Source organism: Emys orbicularis, chromosome 19, assembly GCF_028017835.1.
Source record: "Emys orbicularis isolate rEmyOrb1 chromosome 19, rEmyOrb1.hap1, whole genome shotgun sequence".
In the NCBI taxonomy this organism is placed as follows: domain Eukaryota; kingdom Metazoa; phylum Chordata; order Testudines; family Emydidae; genus Emys; species Emys orbicularis.
In genome coordinates this window covers 10,864,808-10,880,028 of record NC_088701.1, presented here as the reverse complement: position 1 = coordinate 10,880,028, position 15,221 = coordinate 10,864,808, and positions in this window count along the sequence as shown.

Sequence of the window (15,221 nt, the reverse complement as noted above, 5' to 3'; positions counted from 1 at the left end):
TACTAACCCGGCACCCCGTGGGGCAGGGTTATACTAACCCAGCACCCCGTGGGGCAGGGCTCTACTAACCCAGCACCCCATGGGGCAGGGCTATAGAACCCAGCACCCCGTGGGGCAGGGCTCTACTAACCCAGCACCCCGTGGGGCAGGGCTCTACTAACCCAGCACCCCGTGGGGCAGGCCTATAGAACCCAGCACCCCGTGGGGCAGGGCTATACTAACCCAGCACCCCGTGGGGCAGGCCTATAGAACCCAGCACCCCGTGGGGCAGGGCTCTACTAACCCAGCACCCCGTGGGGCAGGGCTATAGAACCCAGCACCCTGTGGGGCAGGGCTATAGAACCCAGCACCCCGTGGGGCAGGGCTCTACTAACCCAGCACCCCGTGGGGCAGGACTATACTAACCCAGCACCCCGTGGGGCAGGGCTCTACTAACCCAGCACCCCGTGGGGCAGGGCTCTACTAACCCGGCACCCCGTGGGGCAGGGTTATACTAACCCAGCACCCCGTGGGGCAGGGCTATAGAACCCAGCACCCCGTGGGGCAGGACTATACTAACCCAGCACCCCGTGGGGCAGGCCTATAGAACCCAGCACCCCGTGGGGCAGGACTATACTAACCCAGCACCCCGTGGGGCAGGCCTATAGAACCCAGCACCCCGTGGGGCAGGACTATACTAACCCAGCACCCCATGGGGCAGGGCTATAGAACCCAGCACCCCGTGGGGCAGGGCTATACTAACCCAGCACCCCGTGGGGCAGGACTATACTAACCCAGCACCCCGTGGGGCAGGGCTCTACTAACCCAGCACCCCGTGGGGCAGGGCTATTTTCCCCATTGCTCAGAGGAGTAAGCTACATAGCAAGGTGCTGCACAGGGCACTGAGCCTGGCTCTCCAGCGTTCAGGGCCAGGCCTTTGCCACATCTTCTCTGCACCGGTGGGGCTTGCAGGTGGAAGCATTCATTTGCCTGGAATTGGGTATCGGGCTCGGCTCCCCACCGGCCAAGCCCAGCGCTTATTTTATTTGTGTCTTCAGGTGTTTATTCCTTCACCCTGTGCCCAGGCTGTGAATTGGTGGCTGAGCGCAATGCTGCAGGGCAAACACATGGGGTCAAACAAATGAACTCTCTAGTTGGCTAATGAAAAAACAGTCAAGGGGAACAGAAGCATCTGGATGCCCCCTCTCTGCTCTAATTACTGGACCCTCTCCCCTTACAAAGATGGGCTAGAACCCAGGAGTCCCAACTCCCTGCTCTAGCCACCGCTCCCCTCCCAGAGCCAGGGATAGAACCTAGGAGACCTGCAGCCCAGCCCTCTCTGCTCTATCCACTAGATCCCGCTCCCTCCCAGAGCTGGGAATAGAAGCCAGGAATTCTGGTTCTCATTAACCCCATTCTAACACAGTAGACATCACTCCCTTCCCAGAGCTGGGACTAGTCCTGATTCCGAGCTCCCACACGCTAACCACTAGACCGCACTCCCCTCCCAGTCCATGTAGTTATAATCCCTTTCAGGGGCCCAATCCTGCACTCCTGAACCAATGGGAGCCCAGGCAAGCTCTCTGCGGAGGATCCATCATCAAAGCACATGGGGGCCCGGTCTAGCATATACACCTCCCCTGGGAACAGCCTTGTTGTCTGCAGTGGGCAAGCAGCTCGACCTGGCTCATTTGTGGGCACTTACAGGATTGGGCCTGTCACATGCTCCCTTTGCTCCCCCGTGGAAAATAAAATGAAACTGGTGAACTGGGGTGGGGCAGCCCTCAGGGCCCCGAATAAGTGACTGGGAATGGGAGAGCTCCCAAGGCGAGGGCTCAGTTCGCGTCCGTGAAGCACCTCCCAGAGCCACTGCCTCCCAGCTGTATTAAAACATATACAGCAGCCTCCAGCAGCGAAAGGCCTGATCTGCTTGCAGGAGCACATACACCAACACCTGTGTGGACACGCTTAATCCAGATTGGTCTAGCCGTCTGAATCAACTTCAGCTAAGCCACTCTAAGGGCCCGTCTACACTTAAAACACTGCATTGGTGCAGCTGTGCCGTGGTAGCTCTTTAATGAAGACATTCCACGCCACCAGAAGAGAGCTCTCCCATCAGTGTAGTTAATCCACTTCCCCAAGAGGCGGTAGAAGCTTTCCTGACATAGAGCTGTCTACACAGAGGGTTAGATTGATGTAACTATGTTGCTTAGGGGGGTGGATTCTTTATCCAACCTGTTCTTAAAAACCTCCAGTGATGGGGATTCACAATCTCCCTTTGAACCCTGTTCCAGAGCTTAATTACTATTATAGTTAGAAAGTTTTTCCTAATATTGAACCTACATTTTTCTTGTTGCAGATTAAGCCCATTACATCTGTCCTACCTCCAGTGGACATGGAGAACAATTGATCACTGTCCCCTTTATAACAGCCCTTCACATATATGAAGACTGCTATCAGGTTCCCCCTCACCCTTCTTTTCTTAAGACTAAACCTGCCCAGTTTTTGTAACCTTTCCTCATACATCAGGCTTTCTAGACCTTTAATAATTTTTGTTGCTCTCCTCAGGACTGTCTCCAATTTGTCCACGTCATTCCAAAAGTGGGGCACCCAGAACTGGACACAGGACTCCTGCTGGGGCCTCCCCAGTGCCGAGTAGAGTGGGACAATTCCCTCCTGTGTCTTATAAGGACACTCCTGTTAATATACCCCAGAATGATATTAGCCTTTTTAGCAACTGCATCACGCTGTTGATTCATATTCAGTTTGTGAGCCACTATAACCCCCAGATCCTTTGCAGTCGCAAAGCCACCTAGCCAGTTTTCCCCATACTGTAGTTGTGCATTTGATTTTTCCGTTCTAAGTGTAGTACTGTGCATGTGTCTTTATTGAATTTCATCTAATTGATTTCAGACCAATTATCTAATTTTTCACGGTTGTTTTGAATTCTAATCCCCTCTTCCAAAGTGCTTGCAACCCCTCCCAGCTTGGTGTCATCCACACATTTTTAAGCATACTCCATTATCCAAGTCATTAATGAAAATAGTGACTAGTACCAAACCAAGGACTGACCCCTGTGGGACCCCAGTAGACATGTCCTCTCAGTTTGACAGTGAACCATTGATAACTACTCTCTGAGTACAGTCTTTCAACCAGTTGTGCACCCACCTTACAGTAATTTTGTCTAGACATATTTCCCTAGTTTGCATATGAGAATGTCATGTGGGACTCTGTCAAAAGCCTCACTAAAATCAAGATATATCACATCTACAGCTTCCCCCCTACCACTAGGCCAGAAACCCCGTCAAAGAAGGAAATTAGTCTGGTTTGGCATGATTTGCTCTTGACAAATCCATTCTGGCTATCCCTTAACCCTACTATCCTCTAGGTGCTGAAAAACTGATTGTTTAATCATTTGTTCCAATATCTTTCCAGGTATCGAAATTAGGCTGACTGGTCTATAATTCCTTGGGTCCTCTTGTTCCCCTTTTTAAAGATAGGTGCTATGTTTGCCCTTCTCCAGTCCTCTGGGACCTCACCCGTCCTCCTGGAGTTCTCGAAGATAATTGCTAACGGTTCTGAGATTGCTTCTGCTAGTTCCTGAAGTACCCTAGGATGAATTTCATCAGGCCCTGCCAACTTGAATACATCTAACTTGTCTACATTTTTTACCCTGTTCTTTCCCTATTTTGGCTTGTGTTCCTTCCCCCTTGTTGTTAATATCAATTGTGTTGAGTATCTGGTCACCATTAACCATTTTAGTGAAGACTGAAAATAGACATTAAACACCTCAGCCTTCTTGATGTCACCAATTATTAGCTCTCCTTCCCCACTAGGTAGAGGGTTATCCTTGAGCCCTAGGAACTGAGTAAAGGTGGGTGCCCTAGAGTGTGTGAGTAACAGAGAATTTTGTGCAGGTAACCAATTTGGTGGAGAATGCGAGCAGCCTAAGGTCTTTTGGACTGAACTGATAGAGTCTAACACAGTAAATAATAGCAGACTACCTGTGCCAACCTACCTGGCAGATTGACCACCCCAGAGCAACAAGAGAGAAAAGGAACCAGGAGGGGTGGGGGATAGTTGAGGAGCCCACCCTCTTTTCTAAATGGGTAGTGGGACAAAGCCTGTGCCCATGGGAAGGGACGGTTCAGCGAGGAAAGCAGGATCGGGCCCAGACAAGCAGGCAGGCAACAGATAAAGAGATTGGAAAATAGGTTGGGAGCCCTGAGGGTCATAGTGGCAGGAGTAAGGGAAGGGGTAAGCACAGGCATGGGGAATTCAGATCCCTGGGACAATACTGGGAATGGTGATATCTGAGCTGATGAAGGTGTCATTTGGGGAAATAAACAAGTGATTTAAGGAAAGAGAGTGAGAAGTTAACTACACAGAGGCTGGAGGGAATTGAACAGTTGAAAAATGTGAAAATGTTAAAGAGGGAAAGTCATGGCTGTAATAAGGGGCAGTCAGAGCCAGGAGAATGAGAAGAGATTCTGGATCCTTTTTTTTTTTGGGGGGGGGGGGGGGACGGGGGGGGGGACAAAATAGCAGATAAGAGCTGCAGTAAAAGAATAAGAAAAGAAAAAGACAGTGCTCCTCGAGAGCAACAGCAGGGGTGAGGTGCACAAAGAAGCAATGTTAGGAACATTGAGCCTTAAGGTGGCTCTGAGTAATCAGACTGTCACTTTGATAAGGGTACATGAAAACTCTGTGCGTACAAAAGAAACAGCTACATCTTATGTAAAAATGGATATGGCTAACATAACGTTATAGAAGTTAAACTATGGCAGGAATACACCTTGTATGACATATGCGGTGTATAGCGTAGCAGGGGTAAAAGAAATGCAAACAAAACATGCTACTTCATTAAAATCCTGCCCGGGCTCCAAAAAGGAGCCACAATAGGTTGTGTTTCCTTTCTCAGATCGCTGTGTGTTTTGGAAGCAGGAGTTGAAAGTAAAAAGTAATCCGAACTCTGGTGGAAGTGGATTGTGTCCCTTTTAAGACAGAGTCTCTGAGCTGCTAGTAGCTTTGGATTCAAAAGCAAGGCAGAAAGCATCTGTGTCGATGCAAATTCCCTAGCTGATAGAGGAAGGAGAACTGCCTATAAACGGCAGCACAAAGAAGCTGCAGATAATGGACATACCTGGTCAGCAAACAAGCTACTTGTAAGCAAGAAAACTCCGATTATGACCCTCCAGGAAAGGAAAGTGGGAAAACAAGTCAAGCGGGAGAATAAGAGGGACGGGTTAACCCTAAGTAGAAAAAAAAATGGTTTGTGTATGCACAGTGCTGAAATCTAAGGACAAATACAAAAGAGGTCTGCTGACATGCATGACACCCCTACCTCTTTAATTCACCCAAACCCCATGGATATAATTAAATTAAAGCCTATGCAAAGATTTCAAGAGGACATTGAACACACTGGTCTCAAAGACAAATTGTCTAAATAAAAGGCCTGGTACAAAAGAATACTTATAAACACCCATTTGTAATAGACTTGATGCTAATGTTATTGTTAATATTAACATTGGGATAAATTTAACATTAATGAGTAATCCTGTAACAATGCATAATGTGTATGATTTTTGGAAAAAGCTTACCGTGTTCTTTCCCTATTTTGGCTTGTGTTCCTTCCCCCTTCTGCTTCTCAGTTATTACCTGTGAATAAACTTAAAGCTTGGCACAGCAGGAAAAACATTACAAACCTGATCTGCTGTATGAGAAGGGAAACTGAGGCACACCACCTAATGAATTTAATAACTGAATGGTGGGATAATTCACCCTAAACCCTTAAAAGGTAGAAGCCATTGAAACCTGGCCTGCCTATAGAACAAAAACACAGGAAAGTATGGGGGTAATTCCTTTCTTTTCATAGAATCATAGAAGATTAGTGTTGGAAGAGACCTCAGGAGGTCATCTAGTCCAATCCCCTGCTCAAAGCAGGACCAACCCCAACTAAATCATCTCAGCCAGGGCTATGTCAAGCTGGGCCTTAAAAACCTCTAAAACCACCACCTCCCTAGGTAACCCATTTCGGTGCTTCACCACCCTCCTAGTGAAATAGTTTTTCCTAATATCCAACCTGGATCTCCCCCACTGCAATTTGAGACCATTGCTCCTTGTTCTGTCATCTGCCATCACTGAGAACAACCTATCTCCATCCTCTTTGGAACCCCCCTTCAGGTAGTTGAAGGCTGCTATCAAATCCCCCCTCACTCTTCTCTTCTGCAGACTAAACAAGCCCAGTTCCCTCAGCCTCTCCTCGTAAGCCACGTGCCCCAGCCCCCTAATCATTTTCATTGCTCTCCGCTGGACTCTCTCCAATTTGTCCACATCCTTTCTGTAGTGGCGGACCCAAAACTGGACGCAGTACTCCAGATTTGGCCTCACCAGTGCCGAATAAAGGGGAATAATCACTTCCCTCGATCTGCTGGCAATGCTCCTACTAAGGCAGCCCAATATGCCATTAGCCTTCTTGGCAACCAGGGCACACTACTGACTCATATCCAGCTTCTTGTCCACTGTAATCCCCAGGTCCTTTTCTGCAGAACTGCCGCTTAGCCAGTCGGTCCCCAGCCTGTAGCGGTGCATGGGATTCTTCCTTCCTAAGTGCAGGACTCTGCACTTGTCCTTGTTGAACCTCATCAGATTTCTTTTAGCCCAATCCTCCAATTTGTCTAGGTCACTCTGGACCCTACCCCTACCCTCCAGGGTATCTACCTCTCTCCGCAGCTTAGTGTCATCCGTGAACTTGCTGAGGGTGCAATCCATCCCATCATCCAGATCATTAATGAGGATGTTGAACAAAACCAGCCCCACGACCGATCCCTGGGGCACTCCACTTGATACCGGCTGCCAACTAGACATGGAGCCATTGATCATTACCTGTTGAGCCCGACGATCTAACCAGCTTTCTATCCACCTTATAGTCCATTCATCCAATCCATACTTTTTTAACTTGCTGGCAAGAATACTGTGGGAGACCGTATCAAAAGCTTTGCTAAAGTCAAGATATATCACATCCATCACTTTCCCCATATCCAAAGAGCCAGTTATCTCATCATAGAAGGCAATCAGGTTGATCAGGCATGACTTGCTTTTGGTGAATCCATGTTGACTGTTCCTGATCACCTTCCTCTCCTCCAAGTGCTTCAAAATGGATTCCTTGAGGACCTGCTCCATGATTTTTCCAGGGACCAAGGTGAGGCTGACCGGTCTATAGTTCCCCGGATTCTCCTTCCCTTTTTTAAAGGTGGGTACTATATTTGCCTTTTTCCAATCGTTTGGGACCTCCCCCGATCGCCACGAGTTTTCAAAGATAATGGCTCTGCAATCACATTAGCCAAATCCCTCAGCACCCTTGGATGCAGGGCCGGCTCCAGGCACCAGCTTAGCAAGCAGGTGCCTGGGGCGGCCAATGAAGAGGGGGGCGGCACGTTCGGCCGTTCGGCGGCAATTCGGCGGCGGGGCCGTCACTCCCTCTCAGAGCGAAGGACCTGCCGCCGAATTGCCGCCGTAGAATGAAGTGGCGGTAGAGCTGCCGCCGATCGCGATCGCAGCTTTTTTTTTTTGCTGCTTGGGGCGGCAAAAATGCTAGAGCCGGCCCTGCTTGGATGCATCAGATCCGGACCCATGGACTTGTGCATGTCCAGTTTTTCTAAATAGTCCTTAACCTGTTCTTTCACCACTGAGGGCTGCTCACCTCCTCCCTATACTGTGCTGCGCAGGGCAGCAGTCTGGGAGCTGACCTTGTCTGTGAAGATCAAGGCAAAAAAAGCATTGAGTACTTCAGCTTTTTCCACATCATCTGTCTCTAGAGGTTGCCTCCCCCATTCAGTAAGGGTTCCACACTTTGCCTGCAATCAGCAAGGAAATTTGTAAAAGAAAGGAGTATTTTAAGCAATAGTCTGTCACCCTCCTCCCCAAAGTGGTAGAAAAATGTTCTTTTTGTCTTTCAGAACTTCAGGACAAGCTGGTACCAGCTGAAGAGCAACCCAGAATTCCATGGATCTACTTTTGCGACGAAGATTATGTTTTGTGTTTTACGTTTTGTGTTGTTTGTCTTGTTGTTAGCAGTGTTGTGTATTGTGTTTAAAAAAAGGATACTGCATTAGGCAGAAAAGGATTAATAAGTATTTTAACTGCATTTACAGAAAACAATGTTGCAGAAAAGCGGAGGTCAAGGAACGCCAGTCTGTTAACAGGGAAACATGCACAGGTGGCAAAGGCACATTTAAAGGCAGAATATGCATGGCACACAGGGTTTATCTGTGAGAATGGAAGGATGGACATAAAAAAATTTGAAGCACAAAGTGAAATTACCAAGGGAAAGAAGGGTATGTGAAAACATTGTTTACTGAAAAAAAATCAGTAATAATTGGCAAGTCTTAATCAACTTCCAGTACGTAAGGCCAGCTGAGTGCCCCTGGGTGTTGTATAAAATTAAATGTAAGGAAAGGAAGGCCATTACAACACCTTCCCTGATTACTATAAGGGGCAGTACAATAAAGGCCTAGTGAAGGTATAGCTGCCCTAACACTATCTTAATATGAACTACTGAAGGTTATTGGATTTGCCTGGCAGCCAGGAGGGTGGGTAGCCTAAAAAAGGCTCTCAAGGAGTGTACTGAAAACTGCTTTGGGTGAAACTGGATTAGGAGTTGGAGTACTGGATGCTACTAACAGAGCGGTAATGGCAAACAAACTAAATTGTTACAGGTTACAGCTGAAATACAAGACTCGGGAAAGTCCATCAGTGCCAAAGCCCTTGTCAAAATTAGGAATGGGGCAACAATTATTTTCTAAAATACTGCCAGTCTGGCAACAGCAAGGTGAAAAGTATTTGTTACTTTTAGTAGGGACTATGGAATCAATATAAGAAAATGTGTCTTTAGCATTAGCCTGTACACAGGCCCAGGAAATAAATCAGCAATTGGTCATTCAAATATTCCGGGAAGGCATGCAAGGAAATTTGCCTTTGGAAATAAAAAAGTTGTTGGAAAATGTTACAGAAGGGGAGAGACAATGAATGGCATGGTGGAAATTGATAAATTTTACCCTAAATAAAGATCAAATGGTTCTACAAGCATATGTAGTAACTATACACCCCAGTCTCACTACTGGTATATATCCAGTGGTACCTGTGGGAATCCACACAAAGAACAGGAGTACTTGTGGCACTCCTGTTCTTTTTGCAGATACAGACTAACACGGCTGCTACTCTGAAACCTGTGGGAATCCAGTTAACAAAAACGTTGGTTATTTATTCCACTGATCATCATTCCTGGGCATATAAAGAAAACCAACAGTGGAAAACCACTGACATGTTTCAGTGTGTAGCCCATGCAAATTTGGGATATGTGGATGAGGATCAAAATTTACAAGAAAGAGGTGACTGTTTCTATGTTAAAGCCAAAGGAACCCAAAGATGTACGTTTAATGTATTCACTAAACAAAAGTCAGCTGTTGTCTCTGCAGGAAGGGGATGTGTTTGTGGTAGAAGTCATTGTCCAATGGTAGTAGTAGACGATAAGCAATTGTATTTTATGACTTATTTAGTTAATAGATGTTTTTGCAATATTACAAAGATTAAACGTTGTGATTTTAAATACTATGTACCTGTATGGACTGTAAACTACTTGAAGCTTAAACCACAATTGTATCACAATGTAACGCCTGTAACCTTAGGCATGAATATGACCATGATAAGAAAATTGTTAATCCATCCTGTGTTACATTTGCATTTACAATATATATTGCACAGACAGGAAAACAAATACGTATTGAAGTACAACATGATAATACAGAAATCACTGATGTACTGAAAACTATTGCAGATGCAGGACATCACTCCTGGTGGGAAACACTATTAGGGTGGTCACTTTCTGCAATTGGTATGCTAAATATAATGGTTCACCCCATTATGGTGATCATTGGAATCCAATTGACTTTATTAATGAGCATAATAGCTTTGGCTTGCTGGATGAAGAGAACTGTTTGAAGAATACAGGAAGCTGGCATGCAAAGTCAAATAAGGCCCTTGTTAATTATACCCAGGAGGCAAGCCCAAGCTCAGCAGGTCTGAGTATTGGACTCCTGTAATAGCAATGAGGACTTTGGAAAAAGTGTCATTAAGGAGGGGACTGTAAGGATAAGGCCTTTGTCTGCAGCCATATTAGGAGAGTAGCAGCCATGAGCTAAGAAGCAAAAAGTCACATCCTCACATTCCATCTAAATTACATTAAAACAATGTAATATCGGGCTGTTAAGAAGGTGATCCTGTCCTAATAGTGCCCACCATCACCAGATAAAGAAACAGATCTTAAGGTGGGTAAAGAAAACTTAGTTTGATAGCATCCTGTCTGGCAAGAAATCACTTATTAATAGTTGTTGTTGTGAAATCCTCATTTCTTTATTGTTTTGTCTTTATGGACCTCACTTCTCTATTGTTTGTCTGATCTCTGTTTGGTTCTTTGATTGTTTCTGTCTGTTACATAATTAATTTTACTAAGTGTAAATCAATTAAGGTGGTGGGCTATGATTGGTTAGAGAATTTTGTTACAATATGTTAGGATTGGTTAGTAAAATTTTAGTGAAATGATTGGTTAGGGTACAGCTAAGCAAGGCTCAAGTTTCACCATATAAACTGGGGTCCAAAAGGAAATTCTTTGGAACCAACCAGGGCCGGCTCCAGCATTTCTGCCGCCCCAAGCAAAAAAAAAAAAAAAGCCGCGATTGCGATCAATTGGAGAAAAAAAAAAAAAAAGCCGCGATTGGCGGCGGCAGTTCAGCGGCAGGTCCTTCGCTCCTAGAGGGAGTGAGGGACCTGCCGCCCCCAAATTGCCGCAGGTGCCGCCCCTCTCCCTTGGCCGCCCCAAGCACCTGCTTGTTAAGCTGGTGCCTGGAGCCGGCCCTGGAACCAACTACCGGACACAGCCCCAAGATCAGAGCTGTCAGACCTCAACACCCTGCCAATTACATTGTGCAGAAGTGGAAGTCCCCCAGATGACCTGATCCTGACTGGCCAGCAGGGAAAAGTTCATCTGCCTTATTGGGAGTGGTGAGCATTTTGTGCGTAGCGTGTGTATTCTATTTTGGTGATTGTTAATAAATAGAGGTTAAGTAGGATATTACTGTGTAAGGCTCTTTCACTGGTAAAAGACCCTACAAACCCACCGAGTGTAAGGTTACACCCTGAGCCCATGGAAGGGTAAGTGTGGGTGCCTAAATTAACAGGGTTACGCTTGAGCCCTAGGAACAGGGTAAGGCTGGGTGCCCCAGAGTGCGCGAGTAACAGAGAATTTTGTGCGGTTTACAAGAGAGAGTGTGATGTATAATGCAACTCCTCCCTTTTCCCCTGCCTGTGCTTCCTGGAGAAGCTGAACCCCTCTTCACCAATAGTCCAGTCATGTGACAAGTTCTGAGGTCTCTGTGTGTTATCCCCTTCCAGCCCGTCCAAGGGGGCAATGGAAGGTTGGGCTCCCCATCCCATTCAGCCCTTGGCCTCTCTGCTGGGGCTCAGCTAGTGAATGTGGGTTTTGGGCAAGTAGCTGCCTGAGATGAGACCCACTAAACTGGCCTCATACAGGGGGCCACCAAACAGGGGCTGGCTAATAACCTGCCTTCCCGTAGCACCCAAAGCCATATGCTGCCTTCCCACAGGTCTCGCTTTGCAATGTCACTGAAATGCAGCCACCTCTGGACTGGAACAGGCTGTGGCCTGGCAGCTGCTGAACAGTTGCACAGCTGCAGTGATATGACCCAGAGAGAGCGATCCCATAGCTAACTGCTCAGGGCGTTCAGGAGGGTGGACTAGAATTGTCGCTGCTGGAATTGGGACAGAAAGCAGGGCTCCGGGGAAAGCTCCATGGCACTGTTATTTAATGCAAATGGCTGAGGCTAAAACCTTGTATCTCATCAACCCAGACCCTCACTGGAGTATTGGGAATAGTATGAGCCCCCCACCCTGCTCCCTGCAGCACAGCGCCCCCCACATCACATTGGGGGCAGCACTGACCCTGGGGAGACCACCACCTATTGAGCCCCGACTCTGCTCCCCACAGCATTGATTCATTCCATGGAGGGCTCCCCATCCTAGGCCTAAAAAGAACAGGAGTACTTGTGGCACCTTAGAGACTAACAAATTTATTAGAGCATAAGCTTTCATGGGCTACAGTCCACTTCTTCGGATGCATATGCATATGCTCTAATAAATTTGTTAGTCTCTAAGGTGCCACAAGTACTCCTGTTCTTTTTGCGGATACAGACTAACACGGCTGCTACTCTGAAACCATCCTAGGCCTGTTGCTGGAGTGCTGCTGAGCTCAGCGCCGGGGGCTGGCGTGGCTGCTGGCTGTTTGCAGAGGCGAGTGCCCGGGTGCGGCTGCTGCTTCTCGCTCCTGAGAACCTTGATGACAGCGTTGGCCAGGCACGTTGAGGCAGGGCTGAGCCGCCAGCGCCGCAGGACTCCCACATGTTCTACTTTTGATCCCAGCATCACTGCCCTGAGGTCTTCCCCACAGCCGCCCCCTGCAGCTAGAGCTGGGTGGGCAGCGGGGTTTGCATCCCAGTCAACCTTTCGAGCTATTGCAAAAATGTCCTGACCTGAACTGGGCCCAAAAGTCCAGGCAGTGATGGCAGAGACAGACAGACACACACATACGCTGAGCATGCTGAAAACAAAGAGCTGAAACCCGGGTTTTATGGAGGATTGAATTGGTTTGGCCCTTGGGGATCCCCGGAAAAGCATAAAGGATGAGATTGGTCTGCTGAACAAGTCAACTGGCTTTACTGCGGGGAAGGGGCTCAGCAACAGGTGTTCCCCCAGAGTCGGTAGTTAAGGCAAGGCTGTCCAATGCCAAGTGAAGCCATTCGTCAGCATCCCTACCCCCATCTCTTCTGGAGACCTTGGGGGGAATGTGCTACATGGGGGGGGGGGGCTACGTGGAGGGACCTAGAGGGCTGCCTGGGCCCAGATCACTTTCTAGAAGGAGCCACGAGAGAAGTGAACCCTTGGTGCAGCTTTAGGAGGAAACAGTGAAATGGGGCAAGACATGGAGGAAAGGCGGAAACTCCAGCTCCTCCCCCTCCGAGGCATCCTCTTCTCCCAAACCAGCCACTGACTGGCCCCTGGCAGAGCCCCAGCCGAGAGGGGTGGAGGGGGCAGAGGACTCCATCCATTCATTGGTGGGGGGGCACTGCTGATTATGGTACGTGCCGTGCCCACAGGCCGCAGGAGCTGCCTGCTCTCTGTCCTGCCCCAGGGACTGAGGGCACAGCCCCTGCTGCTGACACATAGCAGGGCAGAGCCATTCAAGCAGGCAAAGGGATGAGCCAAATATCCCATGTCAGTGGGTGCAAAGAGCCCTAGGGGCGAGGGATCGGAGCTGAGGCTTGTGGGAGGACACAGCCCGCCTAGGCCCCGAAGTAGGCGGCTGGCGTCAATGTGGCACTGCTGCAGCTTGTGCTGGCTCGGTCAGGCCAGAGCAAGCTGCAGTGCTGCGTTTCTCTAGTGTGAACAGCCGCAGCCCAGGCTCTAGGCGCTTCACAGAGTTACAGGGTGCATCTACACGGCAGTAACAGACCCGCGGCCTGGCCATGGCTGGCCCGGTCAGCTGACTCAGGCTGCGGGGCTGTGAAATTGCAGTGTGGACACTCAGGCTGGGGCTGGAGCCCAGGCTCTGGGAGTAACACTCCTCCTCTTGCGAAGGGGCCATGGGCACATTAACCCTTTGCTCCCTGGGGAACGAGCCCTTCCTCAAGCGAGCTCTGTCTAGCCCCCTCTCTGGGGTCACGTCGCTGCCCCCCACCTCCTCCCCAGCCCCCAGACTCTCCTGCTACCCCTCCCATGCCTGGCTCCCACACCCCTTGAATTCCAAACCTCCTGCTACTCCCTATCCCCAATCTGGGTCAGGACGACTCCGCCATGGGCCCTCCCCATCCCCCACCATGGCTCTCTGCACCCCCCAGGATGCACTCCGCCGACAGGAGCAGCGCAGTGGGGACAGTGCGGGGGTTGCAGGGAGTCCTGGGGGGGGAGGGGAATGCACTCAGTAGACAGGAGCAGCGCAGTGGAGTCAGCGCAGGGGGTGCAGGGAGCCCGGGGGGGGGGCAATGCGCTCAGCTGAGAGGAGCAGCACAACGGGGACAGTGCGGGGGGTGCAAGGAGCCCTGGGTGGGGGGGAGGCACTCGGCTGACAGGAGCAGCGCAGTGGAGTCAGCGCGGGGGGTGCAGGGAGCCCTGGGTGGGGGGATGCACTTGGCTGAGAGGAGCAGCACAACGGGGACAGTGCGGGGGGTGCAGGGAGCCTGGGGGGGGGAGGCACTTGGCTGACAGGAGCAGCGCAGTGGAGTCGGCGTGGGGGGTGCAGGGAGCCCGGGGGGGGGGGAATGCACTTGGCTGACAGGAGCAGCGCAGTGGAGTCAGCGCGGGGGGTGCAGGGAGCCCTGGGTGGGGGGATGCACTTGGCTGAGAGAAGCAGCACAACAGGGACAGTGCGGGGGGTGCAGGGAGCCCGGGGGGGGGGATGCACTTGGCTGACAGGAGCAGCGCAGTGGAGTCGGCGCGGGGGGTGCAGGGAGCCCTGGGTGGGGGGATGCACTTGGCTGACAGGAGCAGCGCAGTGGGGTGCGGGGGGTTGGTTGCACTCAGCCTGAAGGAGCAGCCAATATATAATTTCAAAAATTTACTCCTCCTCGATCATATACTCTATGGGGCAGGGATCCTATACCCTGGGGGGTGAGAGCCAGAGTGCTGGCTAAAGGGCATCAGCATGGGCCAGAGCTCTCTGGGCAGGAGGAGTGTGGGGAACAGAGGGGGTGAGCACCTGGCAAACCCAGAGCCACTGGGACTGGGGGAGGGGCTCCAAAGGGACTGAGGAGGGTTACCTGGGATTGGATTGTGGGGGGGATCTGCACAGGTGGAGGGAAGGGTTGGACTGGAGAGGTGTGAGGGGCGGGGATAGCAGGAAAGGCTAGAGGGGGATGAGGCGTAGCAGAAGTCTTTGGGTTCAAGGGGTGTGGGAGCCAGGGGTGTGGGAGGGGTAGCAGGCACGGCGGGGGGGGGGGAATCAGGGAGACCCCAGAGAGGGGGCCAGACAAAAGCTGGCTTCAGGAAGGCCACATTATCCAGGAAACAAAGGGTTAATGCAGCCGTGGCCCCTTTGAAAGGGGAGGGGTGTTACCCCTGGAGCCCTGGCCAGGTTCCAGCCCAGGTAATTAGCAGCCACCCCTGCACCCCTCCCC